Source organism: Sinohyriopsis cumingii, chromosome 2 (assembly GCF_028554795.1).
Source record: "Sinohyriopsis cumingii isolate HCF-2022 chromosome 2, ASM2855479v2, whole genome shotgun sequence".
Classification (NCBI taxonomy): domain Eukaryota; kingdom Metazoa; phylum Mollusca; class Bivalvia; order Unionida; family Unionidae; genus Sinohyriopsis; species Sinohyriopsis cumingii.
The window spans coordinates 112,703,784-112,729,119 of record NC_142962.1 but is presented as its reverse complement, the minus strand read 5'-3'; the positions used below and the strand labels follow the sequence as shown (position 1 = coordinate 112,729,119).

Sequence of the window (25,336 nt, the reverse complement as noted above, 5' to 3'; positions counted from 1 at the left end):
CGCTACCAATGAATGATACAATAATACCAAGGAAACACAATGATTATTTATACTGTTACCAATGGTACGATAATGGTAATAGCAAGCATTTCTCTATTGCTACCAATGAATGGCGCAGAAACGTAGGTAACCCTCAAAAACCTTTAGTTCTTTGTATATGGATTAGGTTTAAACTCATTATGAAATGTAGGTAACCCTAAAAATCCTTTAGTTATTTGTATATGGATCAGGTTTAAAATCATTATGAAATGTAGGTAACTCTAAAAAAACCTTTAGTTATTTGTATATGGATTAGGTTTAAATTAATTATGAAATGTAGGTAACCCGAAAAAATCTTTAGCTATTTGTACATGGATTAGCTTTAAACAAATTATGAAATGTAGGTAACCCTCAAAAACCTTTAGTTATTTGTATATGGATTAGGTTTAAACTCATTACGAAATGTAGGTAACCCTAAAAAACCTTTAGTTATTTGTATATGGTTTAGGTTTAAACTCATTATGAAATGTAGGTAACCCTCAAAAACCTTTAGTTATTTCTATATGGATTAGGTTTAAACTCATTACGAAATGTAGGTAACCCTCAAAAACCTTTAGTTATTTGTATATGGATTAGGTTTAAATTAATTATGAAATGTAGGTAACCCTAAAAAATCTTTAGTTATTTGTATATGGATTAGCTTTAAACTCATTATGAAATGTAGGCAACCCTAAAAAACCTTTAGTTATTTGTATATGGATTAGGTTTAAATTAATTATGAAATGTAGGTAACCCTAAAAAATCTTTAGTTATTTGTATATGGATTAGCTTTAAACTCATTATGAAATGTAGGCAACCCTAAAAAACCTTTAGTTATTTGTATATGGATTAGGTTTAAATTAATTATGAAATGTAGGTAACCCTAAAAAATCTTTAGTTATTTGTATATGGATTAGCTTTAAACTCATTATGAAATGTAGGTAACCCTAAAAAACCTTTAGTTATATGTATATGGATTATGTTTAAATTAATTATGAAATGTAGGTAACCCTAAAAAATCTTTAGTTATTTGTATATGGATTAGCTTTAAACTCATTATGAAATGTAGGTAACCCTCAAAAACCTTTAGTTATTTGTATATGGATTAGGTTTAAACTCATTATGAAATGTAGGCAACCCTCAAAAACCATTAGTTATTTGTATATGGATTAGGTTTAAACTCATTATGAAATGTAGGTAACCCTAAAAAACCTTTAGTTATTTGTATATGGATTAGCTTTAAAGTCATCATGCAGCTTTACTCAACAAGTATTTGTACTATCAATTATTCTTACTGACACATTTATATGACATGACAAGCATACAAAAAGTAAACAATGATGATCATATGATTACATATAACAATTACTCCACAAAATCAGAATACAATTTTCTTTATATTACAATTTATAATCGTTTCCTTTCTTTCAAAATGTTCAAACACATTCTTCTGTCAGTGATAAATTTAGGATGAAAAGGCAAACACGCAGAAACTATGTTTGCTGCTGTAAAAATTAATGAATACAACTAATTGATGAAATGAATGACGTCCCCTTATTACATAAACTAATAAATCCACTACATGTCTAAAGTAATGTTTAAACCTAAAGATGCTACACCGATCTGGAATCACTTCCTTACCATACGTATTAGGAATATGAAAAGCGTCTTGAATAAACTGCACCTCAACGATGCTCGTTATATTGATCTGAATGATATCATTGATCAGCCTATTGATCTGAATGATTATTGATCAGATTATTGATCTGAATGATTACTGATAAGTCTATTGATCTGAATGATTATTGATCAGTCTACTGATCTGAATGGTTATTGATCAGATTATTGATCTGAACGATTATTGATCAGGTATTGATATGAATAGGTATTGATCAGATTATTGATCTGAATGGTTATTGATCAGCCTACTGATCTGAATGATTATTTATAAGATTATTGATTTGAATGATTATTGATAAGTCTATTGATCTGAATGATTATTGATCAGATTACTGATCTGAATAATTATTGATCAGATAATTGAGCTGAATGATTATTCATCAGATTATTGATCGGAATGATATTATCGATCAGCCTAATTATTGCTTTATTACTGTTTTAAACATAGTCTCATTGAAATCTCTTCCAGAAATGACGTGGATAAAATAATATAATTTGGAAATGAGCGGTTAAATGTTAGACCTAATACCTACTTCTGTTTATCAATTTGCAAATAAATCAGCTGGTACTATCGGTTTAAGTCCTAAAATATATAACCTGTAAACCCTCTCTCTCTCTCTCTCTCTCCGTCTGTGTCTAATTGTGCCGGTCTCGGGCTCTGTCCCTCCCTCCCTCTCTGTATATATTAGACAGGTTCATATTTTTTCTTATAGTTATAATATAATATAATATAATATAATATAATATGATATAATATAATATAATATAATATAATATAATATAATATAATATAATATAATATAATATAATATAATATAATATAATATAATATAATATTATAATACAATACAATACAACACAATATAATATAATATAATATAATATGATATAATATAATATAATATAATATAATATAATACAATATAATATAATATAATATTATAATACAATACAATACAACACAATACAATATAATATAATATAATATAATATAATATAATATAATATAATATAATATAATATAATATAATATAATATAATATAATATAGTATAGTATAATATAAGATAATATAATATAATATAATATAATATAATATAATATAATATAATATAACACACTGTTGTAAGTATCAATACGGCAGTACATATTTCCACTAAAGTTATGAAGACAACAGCTGTTGCAGTTTGTTTCCTGATTCTAATTTAGGGAAGCAGGATCTATTTTTTATTTTAAGCCATTCATTACGTTGTTAAGATTGCATGACTGTGTTCGACGACGGTCAATTGTACTTCTGTATTGCATTCCGGTGTTATCCAATGCTCTATCTCGTAAAGTTTATTTTTAAAACACTGATCATTATTAGGATTAACACAGCTACTGCCAATTATCTCGATCAATACAAATTCGAACAAATTTTGGATGTGGGCGCTGTCTTGATATGTTAGGTGGGCGTACACAGACTGTCATATATGCCCTCACCCGTCTCTATATAAAAGTGTGTCCATAAAAGTGTATAGTAGTCTTGTCACTAAAGATCGAAGAGAAAACACAGCCAATGTGTGAAAACCGTGTAATCAATTGGTACAGAAACAAATAGCAGTGTAGAGAGAGAGAGAGAGAAAGAGACAGAAAAGACACCGGGCAATACAGAAGACTCTAAATCACACCACGGCTCCAGAAGCGTGATATACATTTGGATGTGCTCAAGGTGCACTGGCTGACGCGAAACTGTTGATAATTTATTGGGGAAAATATTTCGCCTGTGGTAAGTTAAAACCTACTTTTCATAAAAAGGGACTTCACTAATGTATTATAGGTCCTGCAGATTTAATCAAAATAAATCTCACAACGATCCAAATCTTCACATTTCTGTGTACATTGTAAACTATAGGCTGGGATATACATTCCTTCCAAAGTCAATGCGAATACTGATTTTTAACATAGTAATTGTTTTGTAAATCACGATTTCCACCGTAATAGTTTCAGTGTCCTTCGACAATTTCAGGTCAATATGTTAAATAAATGGCGGTTATATTTACCATCAATTAACGTTCATCGTGTCCAGAGAGTATTATAACAAGATGCGTCCTTCATAATAATAATAATAATAATAATAATAAAAATAATCGACGTCTCTTAATAGAACCGATAAATGCCTTCAAAATTCTTTTTCCTCTGCAATTTAAACGGTTATTTTTAACTATTTAACTTCAAAAGTATAGTTGAATCTGTTTCAACTTTTAATATGACGCTAATATTCTTTATATATGTTATTTATGTTAACTGTGTCTGTCTTTTGTTGTAACATTTAAACAAAGTCTAAACAAAGAAATTAAATATTATGATTTGTAACACACAAGTGTTACAAAGTTATATACTATTCTGATTGGAACGTAATTTCTAATATTAAAAACCTTTCAAGGTGATTTTCTTTTTTAAGCTTTTGATTGCCAAAATTCTAACATGCGTGAATGAAAAAACATGAAATTAAATATATTGAAAGATAAACTGACGCCAATTTACAAATAAAACTGATTCACGGGAGAAACAAATCAATACATTACACATGTTTACATTTAGAACCACGATCCCTTTTCCTGATAAAATAAGTATTGAAAATATTGGCATTCAGTTTATGTGTTCTGATTGAGAAATAAATGTTTAATCGGTTATGCGAATCTCTTCCGATGTATGGAACAGGCCTTTTATGCAATGTTATCTATAGCAAGTTGGCTGTCTAGCATTTTAAAGATTACATATTTAATTTTGACCGATTTATAGCCTTCCGTTGGGATTGTTTATTTTGTAGTTGATATACATTTCAACATTAGTCATCAAGTTGGTCTGTTGGAAGTTTGGTTTTTAGTCAAGTTGGTCTGTTGGAAGTTTGGTTTGTAGTCAAGTTGGCCTGTTGGAAGTTTGGTTTGTAGTCAAGTTGGTCTGTTGGAAGTTTGGTTTGTAGTCAAGTTGGTCTGTTGGAAGTTTGGTTTGTAGTCAAGTTGGTCTGTTGGAAGTTTGGTTTGTAGTCAAGTTGGTCTGTTGGAAGTTTGATTTGTAGTCAATATTATTGCATACGAGAAACATATTGTATCGGATAAATATTAATTTGAAACGAGACATTAATACTGATCAAACAATCCCAACATCCATGACTTTGACGAACTCGAGTATATTATTTCTCTGGAAAACAGCGTTTATGAGTCAATATATTATTGCAGTTATGAGATTTCTTGATATCAGTTCTGCTCTATTACTTCTAATCGATTTCCATATTATTTTGCGAGAAGACTTAATTCGCGCATACTGTAGTCTAGCCAAATGTTTTTGTTTCACTTATATTTACAATACCTCCTTTTAAGCCTAGCATGCGAATTATGCACATTTAGAAGGAAAAAAAGAAAAATGCAGTGGTCTTGAAGGACACGTAAACAGCAGAAACAAATCACTTCATTCCTTCTGTTTTGAAACCAAACATCTATTACGTACCGGTGACCCCATATTATTCTTTACCACAGGTAAAAATTAGATCATAAAATTGTGCAGTTCATTCATTGATGTTATTTTAACGTTTGCGATTACAACATATTGGATCAAATTAAAAATATAAATTTACTAATTGAAATATATGAACCCAGAAAAAAGCAGTCACAGCCAAACAAAAGGAAACGCACGAACAGCGATCCATGATAAGTGAGTACGCTCCCTCCTTTCCATTAAAATACAAAGTGTGTATACAAATGAAAGAAATAACTCAAATGAGCCAAATTACATGTAGACCATGGGATAATGTAATCAATACACATTAAGGCAAGCACCGTCGAACCAACAAACAGGCAGCTTTGAAGGAAATTGTAGGCATTTTAAAATTTAAGGAACATTATTTTTCATTATTTAGAATACATAAATAAAGCAACCAGCGATTAAACGTGTTAATTAAGGTTTTATATTAGAATGTGTATGCATGAAAATTTGATTGTTTTTGATACCCTTAGCAACGTTGACGTATGCTTACCAAAGTTTTTTTTTTCTATATATGTAAGAGTTGTCAAAGTAACATTTCTTTAATGTAAACTTAATTTTGGGCGAGGTAAGTGTGTTTTCTCCTTCTTCTCATTGTGCCATGTAGCATTGTCTTTGACAGGCCAGATGAGTGTGAGACATGACCATACTATCTTAGTCTGCGTTTCTTTACAGTGTTGAGCATAACTTCATATAATCCAATTGCACTTTAGATTATAATGCACACATCCTCGTTAGAAACTTGGCCTAAGTATGAGATATGCAGGATCATTCGATGCCATCCCATCTGTAAGGCATTGATTCTACTCTCTAGTTGTGGACATGACGAGGGAGACCATAAGCCTGATCTTCGTCCTAAGCGTGGTGTTGCTCTCCTTCCAGATAGGCTTCATCTGAACCAATGCAGCTGTTATCTGCGCAATCCTGGAAATAATTTGGACCCTTCATCAGAGGCAGTAGCACTTAGTTCTTGAAGCTTTTCACTGCGCCCAGCTCCTGTCCATTCACTCTTTTTTCCGTTTGGATGCCACTCGGGTTTTTGTTTCTCATTAGCTTGGTCTTTTCAGTGCTGATCTCCATCTCATACCTTAGTGATGCTTGTTTGAGAGTGTTCACAAAGTTTTTTTTTGTTCATCTCCTGTTAAACCATCGATACCATCAGCAAAGCGCATGTTGGTGATTTGGTGTGATTCCAATACTGACGCTGCGCTCATGGTCTCCAAAAGCATCAACCATGATCCATTCCAGGTAGATGTTTGAAAAGAATGGATGAGAGAAGCCACCCTTGTCTGACTTCGACTGTGGTTCTAGACCAATCTCCCAAATTACCATGGTGCTAATTAGTTTTTTGTTTATGTTGTATATCCGCATGTTGGCCTGCAAGGATGCACGCCATACCTTGTCGAAAGCCTTCTTGACGTCAGTTGAGACATGATGGGGGTCCTGTGGGTGCATCATATACTTTATGCAGAGGATTCTAATGTTAAAGATCTGAAACAAACCAACAGGTTCTTCTTCAATGCATGGTGCTTAAGTCAGCTGAGGATGATCTTAAGCATAATCTTGCTTGAGTGACTGACGAGGCTTATTGTTCGGACGAGACTTACTGTTCGGACGAGGCTTATTGTTCAGACGAGGCTTATTGTTCGGACGAGGCTTATTGTTCTGTAGTCAAGGCACAGCTGCATATTCTTTTTCCTAGGTAGAGAGATTATCAGACACTGGGTCCATGGTGAGGTCATTCTCCTGTTTTCCAGAGCTTATTGCAGATTTTTGTAAGGACATCTATCATATAGGTTCCTCGAGCTTGAACAAGTTCTTCTGGTATAGAGCTACTGCAGATTTTTGTAAGGACATCTATCATATAGGTTCCTCGAGCTTGAACAAGTTCTTCTGGTATAGAGCTACTCCAGCTGACCTCCATTTCATTAGAGTCTTTATCGCAGCCTCTATGTCTTCGCTGCGGATCGGGTGGTTAATCTCTTGTCTCTGTGAGACTCTTACCTGCCTCGTCCTGGATAGTGGTTGGTCTCGCTTTTTTCTCAGTTGTCATCCGATGTCCATGTTATCGTATGTCTAGTCTCGAACATGCCGCCGTAGATTATTTCTTAGAACCCCTCCGCCATGGCCGTTGACTTAAACTTGGAAGACTTCCGCTCTGTGATATCATCTTAGCACCCTCCTATTCATCACATAAGTAGAAAGACGCGTGGAAGCGGAAATATCTTAAATCTTCCCTTGGAAGTTTTATCTTTCCCACTGCCTGTCCACTCTAAGCAAGTTTTTAATGCTGAGAAGCAAGCGAGGTAGCTCTTGGCACCATTTTTAAAAAATATTTTAAGATGGCTAGGCCGGGATTCGAGCCTGGAACCTCTTGTATACGAGGCCGCCGCTCTAACTAATAGTCCACTGAACTGGAATTTAGTTCCAGTAAATCCCTAACATACTGAAAATGTAATGCAAAAAACCAAAATCACTTTTATAAAATAATAATTTTCGAGATATTCTGTAAGTAACCTAAAGGCATCATTTCCGTAATTTATCCTACGTGGTCTGCTTCCCTTCGTATGTCCAAATCAGCATATTATTTGACTGGTTCCTAAAGATTCGTATCTTTATTTTCAGGTAAAACTATGAGAATCCCAACCATGTGCTTCATTTTCGGACTTGTTCTAATCATGTTGTTGCTGAGCAACGCTACAGCGGAGTTTTCAACGACGGACTGTTTCATGGAATGTATGCTAGAAAAATACAGAAAGCCAGTCTATTGTGATTGTTCTGACACGGACTTATTGCACTGGGGTAAAAGAACACCTTCTGGATACCGCACCCGATCCGACATAAGGATGCCGTTTAGGTATGGAAAAAGAGACTCATCACTTACATCTAGATACACAGATTTTCCTGATTCTGATTCTGGGTAAGTTTTATTATCCATTTTTCTCTCGTTTGATTGTGTACCGTTCTCGGAGGAATCACACGACGTATCTTATATGTTTTTGCAAGCAGGGGAATCGGCCAGTGTTTGGAAGACTTTATAGTATGACAATTTGACTCCTTAAAATTACGGTCGATATTTAATGCAATTGTCAAGCAAACAAAATCGTTGAATGCAGTTTAATTGACTGGAAATTGCTTTGCAAATGGCTGAATATAAACCAAAACAAACATAAAATCAACAAACACTCAGATAATAAACATTATAGTCGGTTGCCATGCATGACTTGTCATGGCTGTCGGTTATTATACATGACTTTTCATGGCTGTCGGTTACCATAAGGACTTTTCTGACTAGTGTTGTATGGCTGTCATCTCAGTCTGTCGTCAATACAAGTTAATAATATTGTATGGCAATTATATAACTTTTATTGCTTTCTTTTGAAGACCTTGTATTATTTGGCATTATTGCTCTTATCTTGCGCGATTCCTTACACAATAGTGCAATTATTTCGGTATGGTATACATAAGAACCCAATAATTAAGAATACATACAGCACATAACAGATTTCTTCCTCTTTTCTGTTTTCTCGTTTTCTTTTTTTTTTAGTTAGTTTCAACACGACATTCACTTGGATGCTATAACTTCTTAACTGTAAGACAGGTGACGAAACATATATTATATGTTTAAACACATTAATAAGTACGTTCCTTCACATAGGCTTCAAGTGTACACATCAGAATATCAGTAAGTACAAAACTAGGCATGTCTTCAATGACATGCTTCAAGTGTACACATCAAAATATCAGTAAGTACAAAACTAGGCATCTCTTCAATGACAGGCTTCAAGTGTACACATCAAAATATCAGTAAGTACAAAACAAGCCATCTCTTTAATGACAGGCTTCAAGTGTACACATCAAAATATCAGTAAGTACAAAACTAGGCATCTCTTCAATGACAGGCTTCAAGTGTACACATCAAAATATCAGTAAGTACAAAACTAGGCATCTCTTCAATGACAGGCTTCAAGTGTACACATCAAAATATCAGTAAGTACAAAACTAGACATCTCTTCAATGACAGGCTTCAGTCTGGCACAAAGTTTCCTAACGGTGGGAGTATAAACTCGAATAACAGGAAACCAAGCAAATAATAATAGTCTTGCGTACTCATCATTTTGAATTGTCAAACTATGAGCATTGGCTATACCTGTGACATTCAATTAACCAAACGTCATTTTTTTTAAATATTTTTATTTTGTGCAGGCTGGTGTATTTTGTTAACTTATAACTTGACCAATAAACAGTGTATATGTTATCGTCCGTAAAATATAGAGAATATACCAATTTGAAATACTTGAATTAACAAATGATGTCGAGGTGGAAATGATACGAAAGGCTAATATTTACAACAAATATCTAATCTGTTATGAGAGTACCCTATGACAATAGCAGGAACAAAATGGACACGTTACACTGATTAAATAAAATCTTAAAGACGTTCGAAATCAACTGGCTCCATTCACAGTCACATGACTTACTGATGATATGATAACACGCCTTAATACATACTGATGAATGTTAACTTTGGGACTGTGTATCATGCCCACAAACCAAATATCCCACCACGAGTAAATGAACATGAAAAAATGGTGTATTTGAAGGATATCATGTTTTATTTACTGAACGTTTTGTTTCTGTTGTATACTTTGGTATATTATGCCGACAGTTAAAGTTATCTAATACTAAAGTTATCTAATACTATTTTTGTAAATAACACACGTGATAGATGTGTAGAGTAGACAGAATCAGAATGTAAATAATTTCGACGGTCAAAATGAGACATGTACATCCAGATAAAAGGGTAGGTAGAAAATGTTCTGGAAATATATACATTTTTGAGAGAGAGAGAGAGAGAGAGAGAGAGAGAGAGAGAGAGAAAGACAGTGTGTGTGTGTGTGTGTGTGTGTGTGTGTGTGTGTGAGGGAGAGATAGATAGATAGAGGGAGAGAGGGTGTTAAATCATGACCGTTTGTAATGATTTTTTATACTTGTAACTGAAGGAATTGTGAACACTTATTTTATCCAATTACTTAACAATTATCATGTAGTCACCTTCGAATCGGTGATAGACGTGAACATATTTGTGAATCCGACTTTAGAAAATGATCTGCGAACTCATATTGTTATCCATTTTAAATGTTTACCAAGCATCGAGTATCGAGTCTTCTGCAAGCATTGCCTAAACAACATATCATAAACGTTGCCTGTGCAAACAGCATATCCTAACATCAATCATGCGTTGAAATAAATCCTCGTGGTAGTTAATCGTTAGTGACGAGTCCCTTTAATTCCCAAACACACGTGTGAAAACATCGTTTGATATCTATGTTTAGCAGCTAACATCTACTCGTCTTAAACAGACTGCATGCATCAAACAATCATTAAAATACCGATTATTTCATAATATTTGCACACCCGTCCGTTTGTTTGCACCAGGGGTCCCTAGCAGGGTCAGCTTGTCAGCGTTTCGAATCAAGTGTGTTTTTTTTTTTAAAGTTCTCTAAATATAACAAGTTTGCCATATCTGCATGGATGAGTGTAAGTTGTCAAGCAGCATTCCACCGTTTTTGATAATCTAAAAAATTCCGTAATTTTTGCAGTGACATCACATGCAAATAGAGTTCCTCCTTTTTATTGGTTCAGTTTGTTTTAGAAATATTAAAACAAGACATTGTAAACATTGGATACAGACGGCATAGTTTCAACTGAAATAGGATGTTATAGAAACCAGAAAAGGAGAGTGGTCAGTCTGTCTTCTTATTTACATCTAGAATTTCTGTTAGTTTTAAAACGCTTACAAATTTGTTTGGGAGAATTTATATCCCTTATGTTTCATTTCTAAATAATCTTATTATGTTATAATACAAATATCAATATATCTTTTCAGGTTTGACGCTCTTAGAAATATCCAGTACTACCGCAGATATGACTTCAACGTCTGATGAAAAAAAAAAACCATGCACTCAGATACATGAACGTGATTTCTTGAGATTCCATGAGATTCGTGTGATTTTAAAGCTTTATGTTATTGTTTACAAAATTACTTTTGTTTTAAAAATTTGTCAAACATTTGCCATGGAGCAAATGTCTTTCATTTGTTTCGTTAAAACTGTACTCAGGTTTGCTGTTCATCGGTGTCCGTTTCCGAATCCAGTTGAAGGAAATGAAGCTTGTGGTAATGGTTAGTCAGCATTGTTAAACACATAATTCAGAGGTTGTGGAATTTAACGATTTATTTATAACAGGAGTAACATTTGTAAAATTATTAAGATCGATTGGATTGCAATTTGGACTTCTATTACTGACATTTGGACTTGCATCGCTGACATTTAAACTTGTATTTATGACATATGGATTTGATTCACTCACATGTGGACTTATATCGCAAGCCGTCTTGAATATTATATGATTTTGCAGTAGAATTGTCCTTATATAGTTTTATCAACAAATGTATTGCACAGACCCCATAGTCAAGAATCTCCAAAACTATGTTATTGTTAACACACAATATCGATTCATTGCATTCTATTATATATTTGTTAAACTTGAAGACGTTAAATTTTCCATCTGTGATTACACATTGCTGCTGGGGATATAGCGTACTATTAAAGCATATTAAGTTGCTTTCAAAGAAATTGTATCAGGATTGCCGCTGCCTTCTTATTGCAGGTTGTAAGACACCTGCGAGTATGGATATTCAGTCCCAAAAATGCAAAAGTGTGTTTGATATAAATAGTTACAACTATGTGCAGTAAGTCTTTAAAAATGTCAGTATATCCATAGAGTATGAAACTTGTAATCTTTATTTATTTCCTTGCCAGAAATGTGTCTATGTTTGTGACCAGCTGAGGGAGGTAACGGGAATACCTGAATGTTTCATATCTGTTAGTCAAGGTTATAATTAAAGTTTTGATTACCCGTGATATATATTGGTATATCTCTTTCTTGTCCCTCCCTCCCTCTGCTTGCCTGTCTGTCTGTCTGTCTGTCTCCCTCCCTCCCTCTCTCTCTCTCTCTCTCTCTCTCTCTCTCTCTCTCTCTCTCTCTCTCTCTCTATATATATATATATATATATATATATATATATATATATATATATATATATATATATATATATATACCATCCATCCATCCATGGGTTCTATCCCCGGCTGAGTCATACCAAAGACTTACAAAAATGGTACTAACAGCTGCCTCGCTTGGCGCTCAACATTAAGAGGTTAGTGTTAGGACTGGTCGGCCTGGTGTCAGGATAATGTGACTGAGTGGGACATCATGCTACATGTCTGCGGTATGATGCCCCAGTGCTAGACATCACTATAAACTGCCACACTGCAGATATCGTAGCGATATGACTGAAAAAGTGTTAAAGCTACGTTAAAAAAAAAAATCACACACACACAAATCTATCCATACATCCATACATACACATCCATCCATCCATACATCCATACATACATCCATCCATCCATCCATACATCCATACATACATCCATACATACATACATAAATACATACGTACTGACGACAATTAAGTGAAGCAGATCAGTACATTATAATTCGTTTTAAGTTAGAGTTGAACCAGTGTCTCAAATAACGACACCTATTATCCATCAACCAACGCACTATCCGACATGGTCATGCTCTCATGACCATAAAGAGATGTCACGAAGTCGAAGGTAAGGACTTAGCAAGCACGAGAACGTATCCGCTAGGAAGACGGAATTAAACGCTCAGTCATATGTACAACCCCACTAGATTTGTATATACAATGCATGGTATACACTTGAAATTTTAATTACAACTTTGTACCAAACAGAAAATGTATTTTGACTTGATTTAAAATTAACATCTGTATTGATGACATAAATAATTTAGTGGTATGTGCATGTGTCTGGCTTTTATTCGACAAAATTACAGACCACATGATGTTGTAATAAAATGACTTTAAAATACACTCGGATATTGCCGTTATTACGTCTTTATCTTAATGACGTCATTGCTTCATGGGTGATATGATGTATAAGACACATATAAAATTTATTTGATTATATGCTCATTTTTTTCTCCATTGACTTTACATTGTTAGAACCGTTCACGTGTTCCTATATATATAGCATAGTGTATTAATAAATACTTTATAAACAAACCAAGTACGCTCATGTAGTAGACGCTTTAGGTTTTTCGTTGGTTAGATTTGTTTGTGAATTTACTAAACTGTTTTTTTTTTCATTTTAATATAGAGATGATAAAGCAAACGATATAGATGAGTTTACAAACGTAATTTTCAGGTTATTGGTAATGTCAGCAACAAACGAGAGAGACGGAGTACTTGAAAATACCATTCTGATCATTGAAAAGAGTTGTTTAGGCGAAATAATCGTTACGTTTTGCAAATAGAATGGTACAGAGTATGACTTGTTCTCTCAAAGGTCTATAAATATAGCATAGAAAAGCACATCGAGGCCAAGTGCTATCACATATCTCTCAGAAACGTAGAATTGTTTTGGTAGGAAACAGAGGGCCTGAGAGGCAATAAGTGAAGACGACGAAAAAATAGTATTTTTGCTGGCTAAATGGAATGTAAAAAACAGTTACTTTGCAATTTTCACCGCTTAACTATTTTGATGCAATATTAATTAGTTCTTCGAATCCAAACGACATTACCCATATCAAGGAACCTGATAACACCGAAGTTGTATTGTAATTTTGACTAGATTTTTAACTGAAGTCACTTTCTCTTTACAGCACTGAATTGACCTACTAAATCCACTCCATCATAATCAGAAAAGCGGAATTGAGTTGAATTAACAAAAACAAACAAACCTAAACCAAACCAAACGAAACCCAAACAACGAAATCCATCAATTTCAGATTAACTGGAAAAGGTTTCTCAATGCGCATTCATTCAAACTATGACTCTAAATTTCAATCTTATTTGGACCGAACGAGAAGTTTAATAAACTAATGTATAGCGCTCAATGATGTTCAAAGGTCGCTATGTGCGCATCAATATTGTTACTCTTTATTGATGAATATATGGCTTTCTATATAGCATGCATTCATTAACTTTGTTTCCTGTATTGGATTCCTTTGTTCTTAAGCCTGAGGTAGGAAACGAGTATATGGTGTATTGTATGGGCAAATAAAAACTAGTTTTTTATCGGAATAATACTTCGCTCCCAAGGTCATGCAATATTACTCAAAGAAGCCAAAATCTTACCCTCAGGCACAGGTTGGATAAAATCTGCACTACGTATTACTGTCGCTGGAAGTGTTAATACAGACCACCTTGAGAATGTTGGTGAGATAATAGTTTTTGTCCAGAAAATCTCTTTTATTAACCTTTATGATATTTTATGATACACTGTCCAAATATTTATCACGAAGTTATGCTTTACCATACAGATTCCTAATATTTATCACTAATTTATGTTTTAAAACATACTTTCCCAATATTTAGAAGTAATTTATGTTTTACCATATGCATGTACTTTCCCATTATTTAGAACTAATTTGTGTTTTACCACATACTTTCCCATTATTTAGCACTAAGTTATGTTTTACCACACACTTTCCCAATATTTATGTTTTACCATCCACGTGCCTAATAAGTATCTCTAAATTACATTTTAACATAAACTTTCCCAATACCTGTCACTAATTTGTATTTTACTATTTACGTGCCCTATACCAGTTATTATGATATATTTCACCATACTTTCCCAATATCTATCACTAAGATATATTTTACCATTCACGTGCCTATGAAGTATCACTAATTTATATTTTACCATAGACGTGCCCATTACCTGTTACTAAATTATATTTTTCACGTACATGCCCCATAATTGTCACTAAATTATATTTTTCACGTACATGCCTAATACCTGTCACTAAATTATATTTTTCACGTACATGCCCAATACCTGTCAATAAATTATATTCTTCACGTACATGCCCATTACCTGTCACTAAATTATATTTTTCACGTACATGCCCCATACTTGTCACTAAATTATATTTTTCACGTACATGTACCATACCTGCCACTAAAGTATACCACGTACATGCCCAATACCTGTCACTAAATTATATTTTTCACGTACATGCCCCATACTTGTCACTAAATTATATTTTTCACGTACATGCCCAATACCTGTCATTAAATTATGCCACGCACATGCCCAATAGCTGACACTAAATTATCTCATTAAATAATCAGATAATGTGTTTTACAATATTATGCAACAGAATCATGAACTAATTCTAATTCCAATCTCATTCTAGATGGAGAAGGGTTCAGCTGTACTTTTTGGTATAAAAAAATTCATTGTTCGCGTGCATATACAGAACCCAGTCTAGATATGTCCTACTGATTGAAAATCTGTTTGATTTTGGATTATGTATTCATTTTCTTTGGTGGCGTAGAAACGTTTGGATAATTCTTGTTGACTAAAATGTATATTTACACTGTTTTCTCCCTAGGAATATATAAGTGGTAGATTTGGAGAAGATTGGCTTTTAGTAGCTCTGACATATGGAAAGCTGTTTTGTTTGAATATTTGATGCAAATTTGTTTGCTCGTTGAGATCATGTTCCTACTTGCAGTATATTGCCAATTTCACACAGGATTGTTCTTAACAACATCATTAAAATCTAAAGTATCAACTCTTTCGAATTGTTTTACTATTACTATTAAATGATTGTAAAGCATTTCTTCTCGATTTTGGCCGTAATCTTCATCTTTGGAACAAATTCGCTATTTCCGCATTTTAAGTACAAATCTTATGGGCGGGTTCATATTTTTTCGGGTAACTTTTTTAACATATTTATACATGTGCATTTTTATAGTGTTTTCTTTACGTAATGTAGCAAGGAATTATACACTTCCCAACAATTAGCCCGTCTCTACCTGTTATTTGTCTGGTGCACTTGATTCGTTTGCCTGTACAAATTCCTTGAGGCGATTAAATCGCTAGATTCAGAAGCCCCAAATATCGTTGAAACTGTTTAGCTTCCTATTCAATTTGCATATACTCACACAAATTCATTCCTTAATGTAACCTTATTTATAGACAAATTCATTCCTTGATGTGACCTTATTTATACATCCTCATTTCGATACAACTATTCTCGGTTGAAGGTACAGTGATGTGGTTTCCAAACCTCTATCTAGTATCTTCATGGCTCCAGTCGTAGGGACAATGCATCTACTTCGGAACAAAATAGCGTCACTATCATCATTTCTCGGAATATTAGGGTATAATGCTTTCAAAGCGAAGTTGAATAACATTGTTAGCTCTGGTGGCAATTGTTAAATAATTCGGACCTTATTAATGAAATCAGCAATATCTCTCATGCACGGCCTAAGTTCGACAAGCGCACTGTCGAATAATTTTCAGCAAAGCCTGCTACGTATATGTGTTGTTTGATCCATCCCGTTATCAAGTGTTACCATAGGGCGATTCTTTTGATGAAACTTTGGATTTGGCTCGAACTTTGCTCCGTCTGGTGTCTATTGACAGCATATAATGTTTCTCTTATAGTTATTTTGATATACTTCCTCCTTTGCACGATCTCTCTAGTAAACGCTTAATCTTGTTTTCAATATATTTCGTTAAATCCTTCTTAACTGTCTTAAATGTGGCATTATCTCTCAGGCCATTCTTACTTCCAACATGTTGTCTTATATGTGGCATTATCTCTCAGGGCATTCTTACTTCCATCATGTTGTCGTTCTTATTCGTAATAACTTCTCCTGCTCGTTTATCTGCAGGGCGGATGACGACAGAAGTGTAATTTAATAGTTAGTATAGAAGTGTAATTGAATAGTACATTGCTTCTTTCTTCCGTTTCATGAGATTCGTAAAAATCCCACATTAAATGAATGACTTAAACAAGGTCTCTCAACACCAATCAGTAAATTCAAACGAGTAGACCAATCAGAAATGTCAGATAATTAGACCAATTAGTAATGCCAGATGATTAGAACAATTAATAATGTCAGATAATTAAACAATCACTATGTCAGATGATTAGACCAATTAGTGATGCCAGATGATTAGAATAATTAATAATGTCAGATAATTAGACCATTTAGCAATGTCAGATGATTAGACAAATTAGAAATGTCAGTTGATTAGAACAACTAATAATGTCAGATAATTAGAGCAATCACTATGTCGGATGATTAGAACAGTTAGTAATGTCAGACAATTAGACCATTTAGTAGTGTCAGATGACTAGACCAATTAGTAATGTCAGATGATAAGATAAATTAGTAATGATAGATGATTAGAACGATTAATAATGTCAGATAATTAGACCAATCACTATGTCCGATGATTAGACCAACAAGTTATGTCAGATGATTAGAACAATTAGTAATATCAGATGATTAGACCAATTAGTAATGTCAGATGATTAGAACAATCGGTTATGTCAGATGATGATTCTCTATGTTAATAAAGACTTAAAATCACTTTATTCAGATTAATCTATACCAAGGTTTGCAATAATTTACGCTATAATAGACTGAAAAATGTGTGGAATAGGTATGTCTGTCTGTCTGTCTGTATGTATGTATGCATGCATGTATGTTTGCATGCATGCATGTATGTACGTCTGTCTGTCTGTCAGTAGTGAAGGGGGATATTATAGGGTCTATGGGATTTATCATTAAAAATACCCTTGGGACAATATAGGGTCTATGTAAATTTAACATGGAGAAAAATCGTGGGACAAAATAGGGTCTATGGGAATTTAACATGGCCAAAAACCCTGGGACAATATAGGGTCTATGGGAATTAACATGGCCAAATACCCCTGGGACAATATAGGGTCTATGTAGATTAACATGGTCAAAAACCCCTGAGACTGTATAGGGTCTATGTAAAATTGAAACAGGGAGGGTCTCTATCTCTAAAAAATAAAATAAAAAAAGGGGTAGGCAATGGAAAGGCTATCTCTTTTCGAGAAATATGGCTGGCCCTGAAAAGGGCCTTTGGGTTTTCTTCTTCTTCTTCTAATTTCTTCTTTTCCTCCACCAAGTTCTTTTTTTATCTCCTACACTCTTCTTCTCTTTCTTTTTTTTTCTTCTCATCCTCTTCTTTCTTCTTCTCTTCCTCCTCTTCTTTCTTCCTCTTTTCATTTTCTACTTCTTTTTCAATTTTTTCGTTCCATTTGCGTATTCTTATTCTTTCCTCTTCATCCTCCTTCTCCTCCTTTATCTCTTTCATTACACCACTAATCTTGTCCTTTGCTTTTCTTAAGTTATTAATTTCCATCTTTACACGATGGGGACTATAGGAATAATGGTCTTCAACGAGTCTTATTAACATCTGTTCCATTATTCCTAAGTTGTCTAAAACGTCTTGCAAGGTTTGTATTTTGTCCATTTGGTTTGACGCCATCTTCTTTTTATTCTTTGCAGAATGGTTTGAACAACGAACACTGTGGGTTCTTATAGTGAAAGCGCGGACTTGAAGGAAAACATCCCCCCTAATAACATAAAATTGATCTTACCTAGATTATGACCGAACATCGCGCGTACGTGAAGGAAAACATCCCCCTACTTTCTCATTTCATATAATATAACCACAACTATACTCTCCACATACGCTAAGAAACAATAAAGAAACCCATAATCTACTATTCACACTAACTTACTTTATTAGTTACAAACACAAACACACAAACTTACTTCAACATTTACAAACACAAACACACAATCACATACACTCCCACTATTAATAAAGAGTTAGTGTTTATATTCACACTACTCTACCTACACACATTGGCAAATCGATCGTTATTTCTTTTCTAGAGTATTGGGTAGCCCTGAAAAGGGCTGTTTTGTTTGGAACTTCATGGACACCTGGTTAATGGTGGCACCTTCCAGGCCTGGCGCCACATACACATCTTATCCCCCAGTTACGTTTTACCTTTTGGGGGGAGAGAGCAGAGGCAGGATATGTCGCTTCATAATCCCAATTTTCGCTCTCTGGGATTTTGAAATTTCTTCTCTCCTTTTCCTCCTCCTCCTCTTCTTTGTTTCTTCTTTCCTCTTTATATCTTCTTTCTTCTTCTTCTTCTTTATATCTTCTCTCCTCCTCTTCTTTGTTTCTTCTTTCCTCCTCTCTTATCCTTCCCTCCTCGACAATGGCTTCCGCGGCCAGTTCATTTAATATGCGCCTGGCATATTCCAGATGCACATGAAGCTCCAACAGTTTCTCAAGTCTCGTGTTCATTTTTTGGTGTTGATCAATCAACAAGGGTAGCTGGACTGCCGAACGATTTTCAATTTATACTGAAAGCGCGGACGTGAAGGAAAACATCCCCCTAATAACATAAAATTCATCTTACCTAGATCATGACCAATAAAAACAACAACGCGCGGACCTAAAAGAAACACTCACTCACTTTTTATGCTACCCATTACTATTTTAAAATTTTTTATAAATCACTTCAATAGACTATCCACATACGTAAATCAATCCAATCTAACCCCAAATAAACACCTCAAACACTAAGAAAAGATATCATTTTAATCTACTATCCACACCAACTTACTTGAGCTCTTACTAACACAAACACACCAACACATACCCTCACAATTTTTTAATAAAGAGTTAGTGCTTATTTTCACACTACTCTACCTACACACATTGGCAAATCGATCGTTATTTCTTTTCTAGAGTATTGGGGTAGCCCTGAAAAGGGCTGTTGTTTTTGTTTGCTATGGCATTCTTTTTTAGTTTCTAAGAATGCGATGTCCTCTGAGGATAGACTTTCTGGCGATAGGTCTGCTTCTTCGGAAAGAGACGAAGAACTCTTTGGTGTCGATACGGCAATCGACAAAGCCTCTGTCAGCTTCAGGTTGCTGCTGCTGCTGTTGTTGCTGTTGTTGCTGCTGTTGCTGCTGTTGCTGCTGTCTCTGAAGTCTGTACTTCTCTGTCCATTCTTCTTTCTCCCTGTTCATTTCTTCTCTGAAGAGTTCTTCTATCAGGTCTTCAGTGATTTTTAACATTCTCACATTCTCTATTTCTTCTGGCTTTGGTATCAGACTGTGTCTGACCCTATGCAAATTCACGTAGGCTTCGTTGAGCTTAGCTAGTTTGGAGCACATCTTCGTAGGAGAATGAGTCGACAATGGATGGTTAGACTGGGAACAAACCGGTTCTTAAAGTCAAAGCGCGGACGTGAAGGAAAACATCCCCCACACGGTTTTCTAGTCGCAACGTTCAGTGAGTGTCATGAGAGGGATAGTAAGAAATGAAGGAGCATCAATCCAACATTCTTATAGCTAAACAAACCACAAAGGCATTTTTTTCATAACACAACATTTTTTATTCAAAAAATCACTTAACACTAAACAACAACTCTAACATTTTTTAACAATAATCCAACACTATAACATCAAACAATTTTTTTCAAATCACTAACATTTTTTTCTCAATTGACAACCTACTTTAAACAGGGCTGACAACGTTGTGAATGAAATTGTGATTTCCACTGTTGGAAATCATTAGGCCATTGATGGACACTACGTTTCCTAGCTTGAGACAAAAGATAAGCATAATGGTCACAAAACCATCGATCTACTTTCACATCGTTTCTAGCAGAAGAACGAGGATCAAAGTGAGTCACTAAATGTTCTAAGGAATAGCCCAGGCTGCGATGATGCAGAAAATACACACAATATTGTCCACACACCAAGGAATCTGTGCCTTGTAATTTCACGTTATTGAATCGGGTGGTTTGAGCATTTCTTCTCATAAAGTCGATGATATCGTCTTCCAGAGGGGGCAATCCGTACGAATCGAAATATTCCACACATCCTTCTTGAGGAAAGTAAATGGCTACCCAGTGGGTTCCTGGGAGATGACTGTCGTCCGTGTTGATCACGTAAGCTTGATGGTCTTTAGGTTTGCGATGAGGGAGTTCATCTTTAGCACAGACGACAGGATTCCAAGAAGACGTATACGAACTGTGGTTCAAAAGGTAATAAAGTTCCCAGGTATCCATTGTTTTGTGTGTTTTTTCTTCTTCACAGGTAATAATAAGTCGTCAATTCGATCCTGACTTTTTGCTTGAAAATGTCTGATGAATAAACGGTTATTCGTTCTGTTTCCTCACTCTGATTCAGGAGAGCTTCGATACGATGGATCTCTTGACTGGTTAATGGTGGACAAGAATGTTCACGCAAGTCTTTATACCACTGGTGCAACACGTCTTTATCCGAGATGAGACTCCAAGCTTCGTCCAGATACTCGTCCAATTTTTCTTCTTGACTTAACATTAGGCATTTATCGTGTTGAATTTGACTAGGATGATCGTTTTGACATCCATAGCAATTTTTCTTGATCAATTCCGTCATTTTGTCGACCAAGTGTTTGGCAAAACAGGAGACTAAATGGGCTTCTTGTTCTGGCCATCTCGACTTCATTATGATATTTTCTTCGTCTTTGTCTTGAGATTCTTCTTTTTCCAGGGTCTCCTCACATTCCATCTCCAAAGTTTCTCCACTAGGTAAAGAGGGATAACAGTTTTCCATGGTTTCTAATAATCTAGAATGACTTCTCTCAAACTGTTGATTTCTATGGTATTATCGAATTCTGCATACAGGATGACGTTCACTGTCTCTGGCAGAGGATTTGCAAACTGAAGTTCCACACGAATCTGGCCGGATTTTATAGGGTGGAAATGTCCTTCGTCGCTGCCTTGGTCTGGAGTGAAATCGAAAGCCCACAAAGCATAGCCTCCTGCGTAATCTTCGTACGTAATGCCGTGACTGGTGTTGGTTCCTAACTGGCCGGTGGCTTCGTACAGGGACAAGTACGATCTCAAGTAATTCATCTTCTTGTCACTAAAGTCAGGTTCGAAAGGTCGGGTACACAAGGTCTTGCCATCGCGACTGACTTCGATTTTCTTCACGCTGAAGTGTTGAAAGTTGAAAGGATTTTTTTTGAAGGCTCCGTTGAAGGATTAATTCTCGACCATACCAAGGATTAAACGTTTCGGTAACTGTCCTTGAAACAGATGATCTTCGATCATGGAATGATGTCCAACGGGAATGGTGAACGTTTTCACTTCCACACGTCGTATGGGATACTTGGCGGTCGTTCTGCTCAACGTTTGACTGATTTCGTTACCTACTTTAGGTAACACTTCCACGCGTCGTACGTAGAGTTTGGCCTCTAAAATTTGGCTTTTGGGATTGCCACCAGTAATAGCATCATTATCAGCCAACAAATGGAAAGCGGTACTGCTACGATTCAGTCTCAAGCGAACATTGACCCCGTTCAGCAAATATTTCTCTTGCAACCACATGTCCAAATGAAAACGATCCATCAATTCTAAACTCTTTCCATCTACGATTTTCTTTTGTCTTTCTTCGAAGCCGTCATTTTCTTTTTTTAATGTGTCAAACTCCTTCGCTTCGTCAGGTTCCCACAGCACACAAGCATTCAGATGAGTATCCTTGGCATCTATTCCGTACGTCAAGAGATTTTCCAGGTAGGCACGGTAAGGGTAAGTATCCATGCTGCTGCTGACCAGTTTGTTATTCAAGTACAAGTCCACTGAGCTGAACAAGGAATGCATGAAATTGTTGACGGGAGCTATATTGTCATCGACATCTACTCCACTATCATCTTTTTCTAGAACTTGGACTTTCAAGTACAAGTAACTGCTATTCAGATCGATGTAATCTTCGGGCTGTCCTTTGATTTCAAACTCGATGGGAGCGGAATTGGTCAATGAGGAAACGGGGTGAAATTCCACCCACTGGGATTCTTGCATCGTCATCATGGTGGGGGGCATGGCAAACAGATCCAGTTCCGTCTTGGAACAGGCGTAAGACTCTCGGTGCATCATTTTTTTCTGTGTTTCAATAATCGAAAACGTCTAAGTCTCGAACGGTTCTTCTTTTCTTGGCCTTTCTAGCTTGAAGTCTAGTGAAAGGGTGTTTTCTTCGTCGTCTCTTTCTGCCTTGTCCTTGCTGAATGCCTGACTCGGTAGAGTGCAGGGCATTTATAGGTGTGTCTCGTCGGCCTAAAATGTCTTTGCCCGTTTACAGCAAGACATTTTTGCCAGCCCTCATGAAGGCTTCTTTAGGGTTTTGTTTGTCGATGATGACATTTTGGAGAAATTCTTTGCCTTGCGTCAGTGCCGCATCTTTCAAGGCATGCAATCCGCGTGTCGCCATCGGTTTCAACACCGGGGCCACCGAACGAAAGGCCGATTTTAACATGTCTCCTAAACCGTGTCCTCGCTGTCGAGCAACCCCTCGGTACACTGGATACATGACTTACTTACTTACAAGTCGTGAGAGAACCGTTTTCGAAAATGGAGTTTCACCGTGACTTTTCCTTTGGTGAATGGAATATTTTGTCCCAAATCTCCTTTTATAGTAATGTTGACCGTGTCCAAATACGACTTGCTGACAGGCAAATAGTGAGGATGGACAAATTCGCGGTGGACGTGGTAAGTGTTTCCACATTCCTCGTCAGCGTTCGTGGCAGAATCCACTTTGAAAGGAATGACACGCAGTAACGGTACGGAGGTGTGTCCCACCACGTTGTATTCCACTACATCGGAGTACACAAAGATCAAATTCAGTCCTTGGTTCAGTTCTACCGGGGTACGAAAATACTGGGCAAAAGTCTCGTTGTCGTAAATGACTGGTAATTCGGGTTGTCTTTTTTGTTCTAATTTCTTCCTCATCTCCATGTCTCCGCCCAACATGTCAAACAATTCAGGACAAAATAAAATGGTCACGATTTTACTCTGCTCAAATTTCATCAAGAAGCGACGAGCTACTTTGTGGTACTCCATGGTGACACTTTTTTTCTTGACCTGCTCAAAAGCTTTCCCAAACACTCCATTAAACCTGGAGGCTACGGCGTTGACCAAATGATGACCACTAAAATAATAGCCTGGGTAAATGAACAAGTGGTAGGTCGACTTTTGAGTTGTCTCATTATAGGTTTTTTTAACGTCAGACATGGTTCTCTTATTCAATTCGAGTTGCAATTGTGGGTCATGAACTTCCACATCAAATTTATTTTGATTGGGAAGGACATTGTGGACTTGGGTCGGGTGAATGATTTCGACTAAAGCCACTTCCCAATGGGCTTCGTGATCTAAGGGGATGGCCTGAGGTAATTTAGCTGTGTAACAGCACAACGTGTTGTGGGGAAACACCTCCATGGAACTGTCACTGGGTAAAGTTAAGTAAAATTGGTTTTGGTGACTCATAATTCCAAAGTTCTGTGGCTGTCCGAGGGGATATTACTGGACGTCAGAGGCGTGTCTCCGCCCAAAATGGGGTTCTGGTTGTGGTTGGACTGGTGACTGACACTGGCACTGGACACAAGGTTCCCGTGGTTCCCGTTCGAGGAGAATTTCAGGGAGGGATTGGGAAGCAGGTAACCGATGCAACTGCTCAATACAATGGTCCACAATTGTTTGTCTCCTTGTTGCAAACTCAAATTGGCGATGGCTGCCCCGATGACACAATACACCACGAAGATTTGGCAGAAAAAGACGATTTGCGTTTTAGGCACACGTTCTCCACACCACACCCACAAGGGTTGTTTTTGTAAATCTTGCACAGAAGAACTGGGTGAAGAAGGAGTGGTCGACGTAGCTGCGTCTGCTGAGTGAAAGGGCATGATGGTCACTTCTTCTTTTTATAGTCGATGACTTGCGAAGCGTCGATCCAAGAATCGAAACTGGGTGGATATCCTTTCCAACGTACTTTGACTTCTTTGACACGACGTTTGCCCACTTTACGGGTTCTGCGTTCGAGAATGCTTTCGATGTCGTACACGTCGTCTTCTTTTTTGGTGACACGTTGTAACTCGGGCAAATAAAACGTTCCTTTGAGCACTTCTCCGTTCATGTCTTCCAATTTATAGACAGCAGGATGACGGCCATGCACTCGTCCAGTGACGCGAAACAATTCGGTCGTCCAGTTAGGTAAGTAACCTTTGTCGAAAGTGCGTTTGGTTTTGCCAATGCGCACCCAATCTCCTACGACCAACTCTCCACTTTTCTTGGGGACAGCCCTCGTCGGGGACGTACCAAACAGACGCTCAAACACCAAC

At 36.0% G+C, this 25,336-nt stretch overlaps 1 long non-coding RNA gene across 1 annotated transcript in view; it reads left to right on the top strand.

Annotated features, from left to right (window-relative positions):
- LOC149805624 (uncharacterized) overlaps nucleotides 1-12,147 on the top strand; it is a 30,239-nt gene extending 18,092 nt beyond the window's left edge. Inside the window, exons 2-3 of the long non-coding RNA XR_016414953.1 lie at nucleotides 7,845-8,139; nucleotides 11,110-12,147. This is a non-coding gene — a long non-coding RNA (uncharacterized LOC149805624). The remainder of the gene's footprint in view (nucleotides 1-7,844; nucleotides 8,140-11,109) is intronic.
- The last annotated feature ends 13,189 nt before the right edge of the window (nucleotides 12,148-25,336 follow it).